This window comes from Pundamilia nyererei, unplaced genomic scaffold (assembly GCF_000239375.1).
Source record: "Pundamilia nyererei isolate P.nyererei 1_Seehausen unplaced genomic scaffold, PunNye1.0 scaffold00132, whole genome shotgun sequence".
In the NCBI taxonomy this organism is placed as follows: Eukaryota; Metazoa; Chordata; class Actinopteri; order Cichliformes; family Cichlidae; genus Pundamilia; species Pundamilia nyererei.
This window is the reverse complement of record NW_005187533.1, coordinates 1,479,780-1,497,295: the sequence shown is the minus strand read 5'-3', so window position 1 is coordinate 1,497,295 and position 17,516 is coordinate 1,479,780. Positions and strand designations below refer to the sequence as shown.

Genomic DNA, 17,516 nt, shown 5'->3' with positions numbered 1-17,516 from the left:
AAAAAACTGTAATCTCTTAACTCGTGACCCATCCAAGTGCCTTTATTAGTTGAAAGCACTGGTGTTGAACTGGTTCTGATTATGACCTGGGTATCTGCAAAACTGGCTCTGTATTTACTTGGTATCAGATCGATACCAAAAGTTGCAGTATTGCAGTGCTAGTGGAAGGAACAGGTGAAGTCGATCGAGTAAACAAAAACACGACAGGTGAGGAAAGTACAGCAGCGACAATCATTTCATTTAGGACAAACACATGTGCACCTTGGGTGTTCACATTTGTGTGTCTGTGCATTCGTGTAATATATGTGTGCTATAATTGAATAGATGTGTGTGTGTCTGTGTGTCTGTGTGAGAGAGAGAGACAGCGAGAGAGAGAGAAAACGGGAGATACAGAGAAATGAGAAATTGATTTTTATTATCGGGCCGCTGCATCTAGAAAACCAGTGGAAACACTGAATTATATTCTCAATAAAAAGATCAAGAACCATAAGGGAAACTAACTGATCTCCATACAGTATGTTATGTTGCAGTGGCGTGTGTGTTTGTGTGTATGTGGAGAGCGAGATCCTGTAATGTCTGTTTTCCAGTATGTCTGTCTCATTTTTGTGGTTGCGTTACCGTCCGTGTGTGTGCGCGCATGCACGTGTGTGTTGTACACCCCTTGAGGCCATTCTGTCTCCCAGACAGCTGTTTGGTGACCTGGTAACACCCCTCCTCTCCCTCCCTCAGCATGTCACACAGACACCCTCCCACACACACACACACAGACACCCTCCCACACACACGGCAGCGCAGCATGTCTGCCACCACTGGTATCCCCGAGCCATCGCACACATAGACACTCAAACGCAGTCACAGTCAGACACCTTCAGTCCCACACACAGTACACTTCCAGATCATCCAACATTCTTCATTTGCCTCTAAAAGTAGACGCTAAACCTTCTCAGTTGATGATTTTTGATCATTAGCACTAAAAAGTAAAGGATAGTTTAAAAATCAAACATTATGTTAATGGCATCTAGCATCCAGGCGTGAATGTGGTGGTCAATGCCAGACTGCTGCTTTCTGCATGTCACAGAAATTATTAAACAGCTTCTAAAATTCCCAGTCCGACATCAGAAAGGTGTGAGGATAAAGAAGCTTTTTAAACAGCCACTAAGCGCTCACAACAGAATATGTGTATATGCAACACTTTCTGCCACCAAAGGTACAGGGACCTTTACAAAAAAAACAATCTTTTGAGCTATCCTAAGATAGAGCGTCATTTTGATAAATAATGGATGCATGGAGATTTGTCAGTCTTGTGTTTTGTGAATATTCTCCAAAAGCTTGTTACAATATTGCGCGTGCAGTCCAGAGGGCTCTGCTGCGGAAATAATGAAAGCTAAATTAGCATTTTTGGCAATTAGCTAACCTTACTTCTGGACTTCAATCAGGATGTTCCTGCCTCTGATTCCTGACTGTTATATTCAAGTACAAGAAGGTGCAGCCAGACTGTCTGGATGTGATCCAAAGTGAAGGCATCGGGGTGCCATCTGACATTGTGCTTCTGGCTTCAGTGGACCATGGTTACTGACTGGCACTGGAGCAGCTTGCAGTAGAGTGTTACACAGTCAAACTGGTAAAGCAGCGTCACGTAAGGCATAAAACATCAGCATGTCCGGTTCCACCTATGAAGGGCTTAACTGAGTTTTTAGGGCTTCTTTTGTTATAGCCGTGCACTTCAGGTTTTTTTGTAATGTTCCTGCTCTTTTATTTGTAGATCAAAATCTAACTATAACTTTATTTTGAAGCTAATCTTTTTCTGAAGATCCGATTGAAAACTTTTTTTCCCCCCAACTTCTGCTAACCAGAGGAAGCAGCAGTTTTTTGTTTCTTTTAACACAGCTTAGCCAAACATCCTGGTTTTATTTTAGACGATTACATTATTTTACTTTGCACACGTAAATAAGATTATTTCATAACCCCCAGAATCAAAATTGTTATTTTATGTGAATAGTCAGTTGTGTTTTTTTTTTTTGTAAAGGATAATAGCCTGCAGACACATCTCATGAATGATCCCAGCTCCTTCTTCTTTGCTGGTTCTCTCAAGCGCCTCCAGATTTGATGCTCGTCTGGCACAGACCTTCAGTTCACCCCACAGATTTTAATAGGATTCCATCAGTCAACAGCTTCTGGAAGTAGAAGTGTGTTTTGGGTCATCATCGTGCTGATCATGATTCCTGACGAAATTCCCAGTTCCAGATGCACTGAAGCACCCCCACAGCATAATATGCCAGCCACCGTGTTTCATTGTGGGGACAGTGTTTTTTGAGTTGTACGTCTCTCCCTTCTTTCTCCAAACATAAGCAGCATCTCTGTGGACAAAAAGTTCTAGTTTTGTCTCGTCTGACCAAAACATGTGCTTCCAGCATGCATAATCTTTCTCCAGTATGTTCTTAGAATACTTCAGTTTGGCTTTAAGGTGTCTCTTTTGCAGAAGTAGAGTTTTTCTTGGTCCACAACCCTACAGTCCATTCCTGTGAATGGTTCTACTGACTTCTTTAAGACCAAAATTCCTGACTTGGCTAAGTCATTCATTAATGTCTCAGCAGTTGTTCTTTGCAGAGTCTTTGAAATTTTTTGCTTCTTACCTCTGCCAGGCATGTTCGGTGTTGCATGGCTCTCTTTGAATTTCTTGATAATCCTTCTCACTCTAGTTTTCGGCACTGTGATAGCTTTGTATATCCATCTACTGCTCTGTGAGCATCAACAGGTCTAAACTGGTTCTTTTGTTTTTGGCACGATGCTTTCTCGAGCGACAGCTCAAACCCTTGCTGAAGATTTTATATTGTGTGTAAATTGAAACATAACCCACAGTTTTAACTTGATTTTACAAGCACTGAGCATTACAAAGGCAAAGCCCATCATTTCACAGCAGTGGTTTGTGCTATGGCTCAATATAAAGGTCAATTTTTCAGGGGGGGTATTAATATTGACCCCGGTCAAAATAATTCCTTCAAATAATTACTTTCTAAAGATAACTAGTATTTTTTTTTTAGAAATGCAATGTTGAACATCCCTTACTGTGTTAAAAAAAGAAAATATTGAAAGTGAATTAAATTTAAAATGTAATTAAACTAAACAGAAACCCTGGTTATCCATGTGTTCTTATATATTCTACTGTCCATTGGACTGACAAAGTCTACATTGTGTATCGCCCTCAGCAAATAACTGTAAATTACGAACAGGTCACTTGTCAGATGTGGGCTATTGGATCTCCATTTATGTGTCAAATCAATTCTGAAAGAGGATAAAGTTGATTATCTGATGAGGCAGTCACGAGTGTATAAACTAGTACACTTCAAAGATCTGGTATCGTCGATAATAAATAGGAGGTCATGCTACAAAAATTGGTTTTATTTTTATTCCTGCGGCGAGGGAATGTACAGATGGGTGGAAAAACTGTAACGTGCTGCCAACAGCTTAAATGTACCTTAGCACTGATTCTCCAAGTCTCTGGGACTCAACTGGAGGGAAGAAAACTGCTTTAATAATGTATGCTCAACAGGGGTTTTATCCTGAACCAACCTGTGTTTTTATCCGAGCTTTGAGCATGTTTTCCACTCACTGTGAAGTTGTTTGCTTTAGACTTTGCGTGCCTCCCACTTGCTTCTCTTTTTACCAATGTGAGATACATCATTGCTTCAGTATTTTGAGCTTAGAAGATTTTTATTTTATTTTATTTTTTACCAAAGTATAATCACAAGGTCCATTTGAAAGACTGAGGAAATCCAAATTATGCTCGAGGACTTGTGTTTGTTGCTGATATCATTGACTTTGTATATTTTAATAAGCGGTCATCACTGGTTGTTCCTGCATATTTTTATCTGTTGCCCCTAAGTACTCCCAATTGCTTTCATTTATTGGTATCTTACTGGTACTATAAACCTAGTTGTAATATAATTATAGCTATAATTAAGTGCTGATAATCTCACTACACTCTTCAAAGACTTTATTAAGCACACCTTGCAAGTACCACATTGGACCACCCTTTGCCTTCAGAACTGCATTAATTCTTCGTGGCACATATTCAACAAGGTGCTGGAAACATTTCTCAGGGAATTTGGTCGATATTTGGCATGACAGCATCACACAGTTGCTGCAGATTTGTCGGCTGCTCATCCATGGGGAAAATCTTCTGTTCCGCCACGTCCAAAAAGGTGCTCTACTGGATTGAAATCTGGTGACTGTAAACCAGTTTGAAAAGGTTTGAGCTCTGTGACATGGTGTTTTATTCTGCTGCAAGGAAGTATCAGAAGATAGGTGCACCGTGGCCACCGAAGGACTGACATGGTCAACAACAATACGCAGCTAGACTGTGGTATTTTAACAATGCTCAGTTTGGTTTAAAGTTTGAAATGAGAGAACTGATGAAGACTTACACCAAAGGTTTGTGACCCTTGTTTCCAAGTCAGAAACAGTCCTAGTTAAGCTACTACACAACATCAGTGACTTTGGTAAACGCAGATCAGTCCAAATATTGATAGTATCACTACGAACGCTGGTATTAGTATTGGATCGCGTGATAGGGTCGATATCTTGTTTCTATCCTTGTTTCTAAGTTCAATATGTAGATCTTAGAGGATAACCCGTTTGTGTTGACTGTCACATTTATTTTATTTATTAATTTATTTATAGTGCATTTAAACAACAGAAGCTGACCCACAGTGCTTTCAAGACAGGCACATTTACATTGCATGTCTCCAAAACACCCAGTTTCAAAATATATGAAAAGCTGAAAGTTGTATTTTATTGTATTAACTAAGTATTACGGAAACTAAAAATCACAGTGATTTAGTGGTCATTAAAATGTGTTCAGAATTTTCAAACAGTGATGATTTAGCTCATAAACATAACACACTGCTCTTCCCTAGTAAGTTGCCTTTACAGGTTAAAAGTATCAATAGTGGTATATATAACACTGGGACTCTATTTAGTTGGTATTGGATGGATGCTAAAATTTGTAGTATGGCACAGCACTACAAGAAACCAGCAGGTGGGCTCTAATCTAAGCAATGAGCCAATGAGAACATCAGCAAGAACCAAGGCATCATACCTAGGTAGGTTAATTAGTGCAAAAATAATTCATGTTCAGTAAAAGATCACCAGCGAAGATTTCAGGCCAAGCCTTTTGTTTTTGTCTGCATTAAAAAGCAAGAAAAGCGAAAAAATCCACTCCATGTAGTTTATTGTACAATAATAACATTATATTAACATTATATTTTTCTTTTGCACTGTAGGACCTATGGTGTGCTCTACTGTAGTTTTCCGGAAGGATTGATTGTGTTGGGGGAAAAAAATGAATGGAGGGGGCCGCTGCTGTCAAAAAGAAGATTAGTCTTGACAAAAATAAGAATTGAAATGGTGTAACGTTTCGGGAGTGGAGGGTAAAATGTGCTCTCTCGCTCATTTGTGATATAGCCCAACTGTGTGGGTTTTTTTTTTTTTTTTGACTGAGCCGCTGCCTGATGGAGCTTTAGCGCAGAGAGCAGGGGAGAGAGAGGGAGAGCGACAGACCGACGGACCGCCAGTCCGTCCATCTATCCAGCTGCCCCTGCCTCTGCAGAAGCGCGCAGGCACACACGCTGACTAAACGCCAGCACCCTCTCTCTCTCTCTCTCTCTCTCACACACACACACATGCTCGCGCGCGCGTACGCGTGAACGACAAGAATCGTTGGGAGAGGGTCCCATGCACGGCTCGCAGGCTGCCGGAGCCTCTGCTGTACTGGTCAATGTGCGTGTGCGTCTATGTGCGCGTCCGGCGTCTGCATCTTCCCCCTATGCGCTCCTCTCCTCCCGGGACAGGAATAACGGGATACGGGGAGCTCCAATCGCACCGAGGCAGGTTGACCGCCCCCCCCCCACCCCCCCCACAATGCGCGGGGCCAGTGGAGATTGCAGTGGAGAATCAGCAGCACAGGCGCACACACAATGAAGATTGGATTACAATGTTTTTTATTCGGAGCGGCGCGCTTGTGAAGTGCTAAAACGGGGGATTTCATTCATTCTTTTATTTTTCTTTCTTTTTCTTTTCTTTTCTTTTTTGTTGGACACGCTGGAATAATTCATTGCGAGAGAGTCGTTGATTTTTTGTTCACCCCCCCTCTCTCTCCTGTTGTGCAGTGTTTGTGAGACCATCAGTGGCTACATGGTTTCTCGGAGGATAGAGGGGACTGTTGCAATGCCATCTCGCACCACTGTTTTGGAGCTCTGTGGAAGGGAGATGCTGTAAGTACTTTGCCGTATCTCTTATTGCTCTACGAAAATGGGTTTTGATGATCATAACCCCCACCCACCCCATCTCCCTTGATCGGCGCGTGCCACTGGCGCCTTTTTGTTTTACCCACAAGCGTCCCTCATCCAAAAAGTGCGGCACCACACCGCAGGGACACGGCGCTCTAAATAATAATTAGAATAATAATAAAACAAGATCAACGTGGATGAAGACGATTAAAGGGAGTCGGTACGCAAACAAAAAAGCAAACTCTGCAGTCCAGCCTCTCGCGTCAAGCGCTATAATGTCCTATTAATTTACACTGGCGCAGTGAGCGGAGCGCAGGCGGCTTCACGCAACACACACAGAAACACACACACACACACACACACACACACCAGTTTATTCCCTTAACTTAAATTCATTGGCACACCTAGAGCTATAATCTGTCAGCTCGGCTATGAGGAAAAAAAGAGAGAAAAAAAAACAGCTTCTTCGGCTGATCTTTGGGGGCTCGTGCACTCCTCTTCTCCAGTTTCTCAAAGTATAACCACCGACACAAGAAACCGAGCGTGTTTTAGCCGATAAAAACAAAGATGGATGATTGAGCGATGAGTATTATTTTATTCAGAGGTTGGACAACACGTTTTTTTTCTTTTAGTCATCCCAATTGTTGGCACAACTTCTAGCTCCTCTCATCCCGCATCAGGATGAACAGTCATCATACATCAAGGAGGCCTGTAGTTAATTTCTTTTTAAAGTTGTAATTTAAAGAAGGGAGATGCACATCGTGCCTGTTCCAACCTTAAACTGTGACACGAAGTGAGAACGAGCTCAAAAAAGAGAGAAAAGAAAGCTCTTTCACTGTGCGAGGAGCGTCTCAGCCAAGAGTGGGGGATTCAGGCCCACTTTCGCTTTCACCAGTAGGGGTCGCACTTGTATTGTATTGGCTTCACTGAACCAAACGGGGAGATCCAAATGAATTTACATCTACCCCTTCCCAGCACCAACGCACACACATTCTCTCTCTTCCTCCTGCTCCCTCAGTCACGTTGTTAAAGCGCAGTTCTATCACGGAAAAGCTCTCTCTCTCTTTCCCTCTCTCTCCCTGCATCTAGAGGCTGCTGCCCATGGAAGGACAAGCCAGTTTTTTTTTCATGACATCAAAAGGATCAAATGTATTAAAACCCACTACTTCCATCCAGGTAGAGTCAGGCCTTACAGTGCAGGGTTGAAGGGTTTTCCCCTCTCGTGCAGGAGTGAAAAACGTGAACGTTTGCTTGCATGTGTGCGCCCAAACAGCTTCAAAGTATTGTTGCATGCCAAACAGGAGCAACAGCAGACACAGGGGAGAAGGGATTCAAGAGAAAATGGGGAGTCTGAGAAGATAAAAGAGCGGGAGAGCGAGATCTTCTCTATGTGTTTGAGGGAGAGAGACAGGGAGATAGCTGTGATTGATTTTTAATGGCCCTTTATTTACATATAGATGAAGACAGAATTAGCAGAAGACAGCAAGAGAGTGATTCAGTTAGAGGATACCCTCTGACAACTTTAAAGTCGAGCACAGAGCAGATTTCTCCTGCACAGCAGTGTTCATGTGCTTCGGATTCATCAGTGCTTTTCACGGGTGAATAACACCTGAAATCACCTCTGACTCTGGCCTTCGGGGATGGTTTAGGAGAAAAGATTGCTTACTTATTGGGCGAAACCAGAAACACCACGAGATCTGGATCTCTTTGTGATGCCACAAGGCAAGATCAAGTAGCACGTGAACCTACTCATGGATCTAAATAGCATTCTTCTGCAGATGTTTTACCCATCGTGCCGATCACAGCACGTTGAAATTGCAAGTGAGAAAGAGAGACGCTGCACTAACATGGGATTACTACAGGCTCCAGAGCAGGAAGCAGAAAGTGACTGATGCAATTAGCACTAAAAGAGCCAAAAGTAAATGAGTGAGGTGTCAAACTATAATGTGAATTCTGGTATAATGAGGGGGACAGGGGGGCGGCTAGGTGTATATTGGGGCATCAGGTGCATGGATGGAGAACAAAGAAGCAGAGAGAGCGCACAATTGTGTTCACATCCATTATAAGAGAGAACACAAGCAATCTCATGTCTTCCTTTGTCTCTCTCTCTCTACCTCTCTTGTGCCCATACACTCAGTGGGTTTGCAGGGAGCTAAAGAGGTATGCGCAGTGGGCACACAACACGGTGAAGCCTGAGTGGTAACAGACGATTACTTCCACTGGGCTTCTCACGGGCGCTCATGCACATGTCAGGGCACACAGAGCAGATGGCTGGGGCCTGAGAGAGACTGGATGAGAGAATGACTGGAAAAAAAATGGACAGAGGAATGAGGTGACAAAGGAGAGGAATATGAGGGGAATATGGGGAATTGTGTAGCAAAGTTTGAGGAACTGTGTCTAACAAAAGGCACATTATGTCAGCAAGCTTGTCAGCTAATTTGCCGCGCCTCAGCTCAAACAAAAAATTGGCCCTGATTACATTGTTATGGTTATTTGGCAGGTATTAGAGCAGCCCCCAGAATCATTAAAGATATTATACAATTGTTAGTCTCCATCGAGAGAGAACTGATTTGGCAGTGTAAACTGAAATCTTGTCAGCTAAATTGCAAACACTATACTTCCACAGGTTTCGGTGAACTGGGTTTAGCAGCATTTTAATGAGCATTTTTAAAAAACAATGTAGACCTTATATGTAACCACCGTGACTTTTTCAGCTTCTGCAATTTAAAGGAGCCGCTTGTTTTGTTGGAGCCTGAAGTGACTATATGTAGATAAGAGGGTGGGGTGCTAAGCTATCAGATAATGCTAATGCTAATGTAGCACAGATATTTCCACGAAAAACAGTCAAAAGGGAATCAACAGCAGAGACACAGCGGAGAGGTCCTGTTCAGTGACTCTGATTATTCAGAGTCAGGCTTCAGGTGCCTCTGTTGAGACACCTGTTGATCAAAGCGGTCATGCCCCTTACTCCTGCAAATAATAACAATAAACGACACCCCCCCCCCACGGAGTTGTTATGACTAATTTAGGGTTGTGAGGCTGGGGCCATTCCCAGATGTCATAAGGTACATCCAATCTGTCATGCAGAAAGGACCCAGGCTGGATTTTTTAAATCCAAAGCACTTTTACTATAAGGCAGGAGTGCTAACCACTACATCACTGCCTTGGTACACTGACAATGGGGACCAAAATGGTTAATTGTACCAGGCTGTAAACATGCTTTTTAATGCTATAAAGTTTGGCATTTTAACATCTGTGCATCTGTGTAGAACAATTCACTTCTGAAGCGGTCACTAGAGTTAATACAGTTTGGGGATTCCTTTGTTGGCTTCAGTTTCCAAATTGGAAGGTTGGCCCTTGGTCTCTTAAGGTAGCACATTTTTGACTCCTCTCCTTACACACTCATGCTAATTATTAGTTCTTATAAACATGAGAATTTAAAACTCTTTGTGTGTTTAGCAGAGACTTCTTTTGATACGGGTGTTAGATGACAGAAGGTGAAATCCATTGGCCGGTGAAAGAAAAATAGCTTTACTACAGTCTTATTTTTGGAAAAAATAGTATCCAATCTTCCTTCGCATGCTTAGTTCGTATGCAAAGGAAAGTAGACCTATAAGTTCAGCAGCACATTGGTATTCATACAGTTTCCTTCTCCTGGTGTCTGTTTTTTTCAAATGGAAGAATCTCATTTTAGAATGAAACTCTTGAAATAGAAAAGGACAGAGGGATAGAGAACCTGGGGAATGAATGAAATTAGTGGCAAAATAATAGGAGAACAATTGTGCAGGGGGAGAGAAAACGAAAACGAAGCAGAATTATTTTAGTATTTAGCTATTGTTGAATTATTCTTTGTGTAATTGGGCACAGTGTTACAAGTATGGAGTGGGGGCAGGAAGAGAAACAATACAGAAGGGTGGGGGGGGGGGACACATCCAATGCAACCATGTTATTTACTGAGTTTAAAAAGCCAATAAATAAGCTGTAGCATTGTAAAATGGTTAGATTCTGGTGCAAAGAAACAGCTTTCCCCTCATTAAAAACTGCTTTGACAGCAAATATGTGTTAAGTGTCTTATACTGCAACAAATGAAAGTTCCTCTTTGTTTGATTCCAGCAGGGTAGGCCATCTTAGCACCCAGACTTTCACTGTGAAACCTCTATGGAGCAATACCTGCAAAATTGTAAATTGTGTTGCATTATCTTGCTGAAATAAGCAAAGCCTATCCCCAAAAAGGCTAGTCTGGACTGTAAAATATGCATCCGTCCATTTGCTTCTGCTTATCCAATTCAGTGTCTTTGGGGGGCTGGAGGCTGTTCCAGCGACTGTACCATAGGGTCGACTATGAGTATAAAATATGTTGCACCAAAACATGAATAAATTGTTTCGTTTCAGATCTTGACAGAGGAAAGTGGAGAATATGTGCTGGGAAACAAAAAGGAAAAGGAAAACCAATACTGATACAATATTTTTTTCCTTGAGACACCCAAACTGATTTCTCTAACATTTAAGTGCATTTATTTGTGAGGCCATAAAAAGGTAATATGACAGCAAAGGATTGTTTGTTTATGCTCTTTCTCACTCTGCTTGTTGCGGTTGTGGTGTTCCAACAACATGCGCCAAGAGAGAGAATCTCGTAGTTCCCTCTGGTGGACAAACTCAAACATTTTTGCCTTAGAAATGCAGATACCATATTTCAACAAACTGCTAATAACGGCTCATATATCCACCCTCATATATGGGTCAGACTCTAAAGAAAAATGACAAATGGAGAATAATGGTTTTGAGAATACACACAGTGCCTCAAGTTAGCTCAGTTTGGTAGCAAATGGTCGAGATGGCAGAAAGATGCAGTATGAAAGATGAAAGTGAGGACAGGTGGATAAGTGAAGGTATGAAGTGATGAACGAAGTCACAGATGAGCTAGTGAGGGATGGAATGAAAAGCATGCAGTATTTGGGACACTCTTGTAATGCATACATACCCACACATCCATGCCCTGGGTTGTGGCATAGCAAGAATCACACTTATCACCCTCAGTATCAACCACTCTGACCGTGTAAATAAATCATAGAGTGTGTAAACTATGTTAATCTAATTTTTATACCACGTAGAAGATAGCAGAAAGAACAAATGTGGCCACGGCGGCACATGCAATTATATTAACCGTTACATAAAGATAATGCAGCTTGAATTATTGATGCATGTGAAACCTAGTTGCGTGCGGATCGGAAATGTGGGGTTTGTGACCGTGAAGCACGAGGGAATTGCGGCCGTGGCTTAGCGAGAGAGATTTTTTATTGCCGAAGTGTCTGCGTGGAGAGCGTTCTGTGATTGAATATGTAGAACAGGAAATGAAATGATACCTATAAAAGCGCCTCACTTTCTTATTGACGGATCACCAAGAGTGAAGAATTGAAATGAATGCGCGCATGCACAGGGAGGATCTGTTTTGTGCCTCATGCTCGTGAGGAAATAGCAGTCTGTGTGTGTGTATGTGTGCATGTGTGAACACTAGCCAGTAGTATGGATGCGCCTGCCAAACATCATTTACGGTTGTGGTGCCAAGAAACGGTAGCCTTTGTGTGACGACAAACTGCCCAATACGATTTGGCTGGGGGTGCTCTCTCTCTCTCCCTTTCTTTCTGTATTTCCTGCCCTCTTTTATTACACCACTTTTTTTTCTGCCTGCCTTGCTTTACTTCCTCTATTTTTTTTTATCCTCTACTGCTTTTCTCATCGCCCCAAAATATCCCTGTACTGCTGCAGAGTTGTGACAAGGAAACGAAAAAACCAAAAAGACCACAACACTCTTTTGTTTGTCAGATTTCCACGGCACCAATTGGAACTGAAACATAATCTTGTCATCCTCGACTCGCCTGTTTCTATAAATACCATATTACACCAAATTGGTGCCATTTTGACCCTTTTTTATGAAACTGGTTTGTGCTGAGTCCCGTCGCTGTGGCTACTCAGAGCAAAGGCTGCGTGTGCGCACTTTCCCTAAATCATTTTCCACGACAGATGCTGCATCTCATGAAATTGTCTAACAGCTTGCTATCTGTTTTGTTTTATGTGTGTGTGCATCATCTAAAGAGAACACGAGAAACAAATACAAACAAACAAATACTAATATTCATGCCTGCACAGTGCACATTTATAGAACAGTGTTGTTTTAGTTAAGAGCATGTCCACCAAAGCTCCGTGGAGACTTTCCAGACTGTGTGGGCTTCATAAGGCCTCTAAATGGTGAAACTTAAGACTGGAATGCTGTTCTTTAACAGATTCTGCTCAAGTTCTCTTCTGAAAAACTGTATATGTAATCTGCTCCACAGGTAATGTTACACAAACAAAATTCAGTTCAGTTCAATTCAATACTGAATTGCAAGAAATACTTTTAATAATCACAAAAACACTTGCCTCATGGTGTTTTATATTATAAAGACCCTACAATAGTACAGAGAAAACAGAAAAAATCCAATAATCAGATGAGTTCTATGAGCAAGCCCTTATTGACAGTGGGAAGGAAAAACTCCCCTTTAACAGGAAGAAACCCTGGCAGAACCAGGCGAGCGGAGGAAGGAGAAAAGAGAGCAAAAATGAATAATAATTACAAACAACTAAATGATGGAATAGAAGCTTTTGCTAATTGGATCAAACTGTGACTATCGAGCAACACGGTGGCATGGTGGTACGGTGGTTAGCACTGTTGCTGCACAGCAAGAAGGTCCTGAGTTCAATTCCACCATCAGGTCTTCTGTGTGGAGTTTGCATGTTCTCCCCGTGTTTGCATGGGTTCCCTCCCACCGTGCAAAGACATCTAGCTTGTGGGGATAGGTTAATTGATTAATCCCAATTGCCCAAAGGAGTGAATGTGGGTGCGAATGGTGGTCTGTCTCTGTGTCTTAACCCTGCGACAGACTGGCGACCTGTCCAGGGTGTATCCTGCCTCTCGCCCTATGACAGCTGGGATAGGCTCCAGCACCCCCTGCGACCCTGAAAAGGATAAGCGGAAGCGAATGGATGGATGGATGGATGGATGTGACTATTGAGTGGAATGTGTGCTTGGAAGTGGCAAACATTAAAAAGGACTTTGCGATTATGTTGTCTCTCGGCTAGTGAAGCAGGATGGAGATGATCGCTCCAAGTAATGTATGATGCATTTAAAGCCTGAATTCAAACAAAAGCCAGTCCCATAGAATTCAATTACTTCACAAGCTGCCAGGGCAAGCCTGCATGTAATCCTGAGGCTTTTTGACAAAGGAATATGACGACTTCTTGACAGAGACACTAGGAATCCATTAGGCATAAGCGCGCTCTCTGCAGTGAATGGACTGAGATTTTGGATGATTCATTCTCCGGTCTCTTCTCTCAGTGTTTCTGCTTAGTTGGGCAAGAGATGGGTGGGTGGGGGGGCAAGCATTCCTCTGCTTGTTTTAAAAACACAGGATGACACAGTTGAGCCCGCATGCATTATTCAGCTCACATTAGAGCCTGTCCTTTGGAGTCTCAATTTCATTACAAAATCACAAGGTATGACAAATTCTAGCCTACAGAAAGTAATCTGAAACTATCATTATACTTTGAAATAGACAGTGGAGAACAATCTTTCTCTGTGTTTCAAGCAGTATGTGTTGAGCGGTCATAAACAACAACAAAAAAAGGCAGAAAATAAAAAGCATTTCATTGCACTTCTTAGGCTGAAAGGCACGATGATTAGGCCACAATGTTTATGACAAAAACAACAGAAAGGGCCACTGAAGGCACTTGAGAAAGAAACTGCACGCCACACGGCTGGTGAATAGAGAGCTGTGCTCGCCCCTGCAGCCTTCAGAGGGATTCAAGCATGCGATGTAAGTATGTGCACTAGTTGATGGGGAGGATCGGATGTTTGAGGTTCCCAAACTCTTTACAGTCTGAACAAAAAGCAGATTGCTTCTTCCTTGGCCTGTGGCCCAGGCCTTTCAGCTTCTTTCATTAAAATCTTTTAATATTTTCTGAAACAACTTGTTAAGTAAGAAAAGTGACAAAGAGACATGAGTCACTCTGTTCTGCTGTCTGTCCATGGAAGCTTTTGCCACCCTGTTGATTGCTTTCTATGCTATTTTGTCTTTAATGTTAATGGTAAGAGTGTGACCTCACGAAGCTGTGCTGCCTCTGACAACAGCACGCTGAACAACAGCTCCTGTGAATCAGTTATGCACCAGCGGTCTCCGCACCCATGCAAAAACGTAAGGGCCTGTCAGTGAATCCATAAATCGTCAACAATACACATGGACGCATTATGTGACCATATGTTTCATGCCTTTCTGAGCTCGCTCACGCTCTGCTGTTCAGCACACCTGCTCATAAGTCTTAGAATGCCTGATGATGTTTTATGTTCGCTGAGCACTGGCTTTTCAAGTAGGCCGTGAGTGCTCTCTCCACGGGGGAGGGGTTGCGTAGAAGCGATGATGTCGCTTCGCTTTTCTGTTCGATTTGTGCAGAGTAGCTGTGATCACTGTCTAACCTGTTAGTCACGTTGGCACACACAAACATTTGTTTTCAGTGAGGTGCCCTCGATCGCTGTACTTCTGCCCCTCCGTCAGAGGCATGCGCTGTGTAGCGTCCCATGCTATTTGCAAGACTCGCCCTTTTGTATTGGTCTGCTTTTTTTTTCTTAGCTTTATTTAGTTTGCTTCATATTTACCTATGGGGTACAAACTAATCTCTTTGTGAGTGTATCTGTGTTAGCAACATTAGGTTTTTTGATGGGTTTCCATACAACTTGAGTATTTTGGAAAAGCGCGTCGGTTCAGTGAGGCATTTAATGAAAACCTGGGTGTGACCTTTGCACCCAATAGTTTCATACACTGTTTAACTTTTATAGATTTTTTTCAATGTCTTCTAGAAAGAAGTAGAAAGAAAATGCCCAAAACGTTTTTGGGATTTACCTACCTGGATGATTGAGCATGCATCAAAACGTTTGTGTATGTTTATTAAAATAAGATATTTTAATATTTACCATAAAATTAATCAAACTTGTAATGCAAAAAAGTTGACCCGATATAAGGTTTCAATGCTTATTGATCTATAGGATTTCAAAAGAGCGCTTAGCAGTTGGATTAATGGAATGATAAAAAACAATGTGGGCAGGGATGGAGCGTCATGTCCTCTTAGGAGCCGAGGCCTATTGCAGGATAACTAAGAGATGGTTCAGGGTAACCTGATCCAGGCCAAACTGAGGAATGTTTTAAGTCTAATCTTAAGAGTAGAGAGAGTGTCTGCGATTTGAATCCAAACTGGGAGCTGGTTTTACAGGAGATTTAAATTTAGAAAAGTCAATTTTGGATTAAACAGGGAGTCAGTGAAGAGAAGCTAATATGGGAGACATGTGCTCACTTTTTCTAGTTCCAGTTATTGCTTTCGCTGTAGAATTTTGGATCCAGTGAAGGCTTCTTATGGTAATTTAAGAACAACCTGATTATAATGGATTACGGCAGTCCACGTAAAAAAATCACAAACTAGTTTTTCAGCATCACGTAGTGTTGGGCATGGGCAGCACTTGATTTGGCACAAACTTTACATCGAATGCCTGTCTTGACACGACCCTCCCATTAATCCATGCTTGGGACTGGAGTTAGGGTCACACTAGGTGGATTAGTGTCCTCCCAGATATGAACCAGAGATCTTTACTGAATAAGGCAAATGTGTTAACCGCTATACCACAAGTTAAGCTAATGTAAGCATAGGTGGGTCCAGTATTTTGGCAACACCTGGTTGCTGAGTGATAGCCTGTTCCTCTAGCTGCCAAAAGTATTGAATTTGCTATTGATGTAGTGCATTTCTACACAAGAAATTGTCCACGTAGTAAAAATTTGGTCAGCTCTTGACAACACAATTGACCAGAACGGTCAACTCTAAGACTAAACATTGATACTTTTGTTTAGCAATTATAATGTTTCCCATCTAAGTAGCACTGAACTAAAAGTTATACTGACTATGTTGGTAAAAAAAAGTCCAAATGGAAGACTGTTATCATTTGTTCTCGAGCTATGATGTTTATGTGACAAAGAGCACTTTTGGCTGCCACTTCTCATATTTTATGGTAGATAAAGTTGAACTGAATGATCCTCAGTCTGCCCACTGTTACGTCAGCCTCTTACGCACACGTACATGCACACATTTTTATTTGTCTGCTCTGCAAAACACTGCAAATAATGGCATAGCTGAAAGTATCTATCTGACAGTTTGTCTATTATTGTCATAGAAATCCTTTTGTACTGTAAGCTGAGTAGCGTTCTTTGCCGATTGGCAAATGTTGGGTTATTACACTATAAAAATGTCTTGTTGCCTTTTCTGAATACTGAACAGCTTGCTCCTGAATCATCTGATTCTTGCAGTCGTGACCATAAAGTTTATACTTGTTAGTCATCTTCTTTTTCTTTCACCCCTCCACAACTTCCTCACAAGGCCATCTCCCACCTCGCAGGGTTTGTGTTTAACAAAGTTACTAAGGAGAAATGAAGACGAAAAAGAAAGTTCCTACCTGAACGTGTGGGTTTTAAGAGCTGTGCATTAACAACTTATCTGTGCTTTTTCTCTCCCTCATCGTTCCACACCTCTTTCTCTCTCCAATCTCATTCACGCTTTGATCTGTCTTCATCCGTCTCTTTCACCCCTCAACTTCCTTTCATGTAGGGGATGAAGTGGTTTGGCAGTATGTCCCTCAGCAGCAAAAGAAGTAAGAGGAGGAGTAGAAGGGGCAGCAATCGCAGCTGTAACGGCGGAAGTAATAGCACGCTGCTCTCCCTGGCTCTCCTGGTGGCGTTGACCATGAAAGCCGATCCCGTGGCGGCTCAAAAGCAGCGAACTGGTGGCTCAGAAAAAGTGCCGGTCCTGAACATTGCAGTGATCCTGGGACGCACGCGCTACATCTCAGACCGGGACATCCGAGCGCTGTGGAGCAAAGAAGACCCCATCGATGTCAACGTGGTCACACTGCTGGTCAATGAGACTGATCCAAAAAGCATCATCACCCACATGTGTGACCTGATGTCAGGAACCAAGATCCACGGTGTGGTGTTCGGGGACGGCACTGACCAAGAGGCCATCGCCCAGATTTTGGATTTTATTTCCTCGCAGACGCTCATACCAATCTTGGGCATTCATGGAGGGTCGTCCATGATCATGGCTGACAAGGTATGGAGAAGTAAACTGATGAATGAAAGCCAGGATGTAGAGTGAACGGAA

General features: G+C 42.3%; 1 pseudogene; it reads left to right on the top strand.

The window, feature by feature from the left end:
- Positions 1 to 5,723: 5,723 nt before the first annotated feature.
- LOC106456359 (glutamate receptor ionotropic, NMDA 2A pseudogene) lies at positions 5,724 to 17,510 on the top strand (annotated as a pseudogene).
- The last annotated feature ends 6 nt before the right edge of the window (positions 17,511 to 17,516 follow it).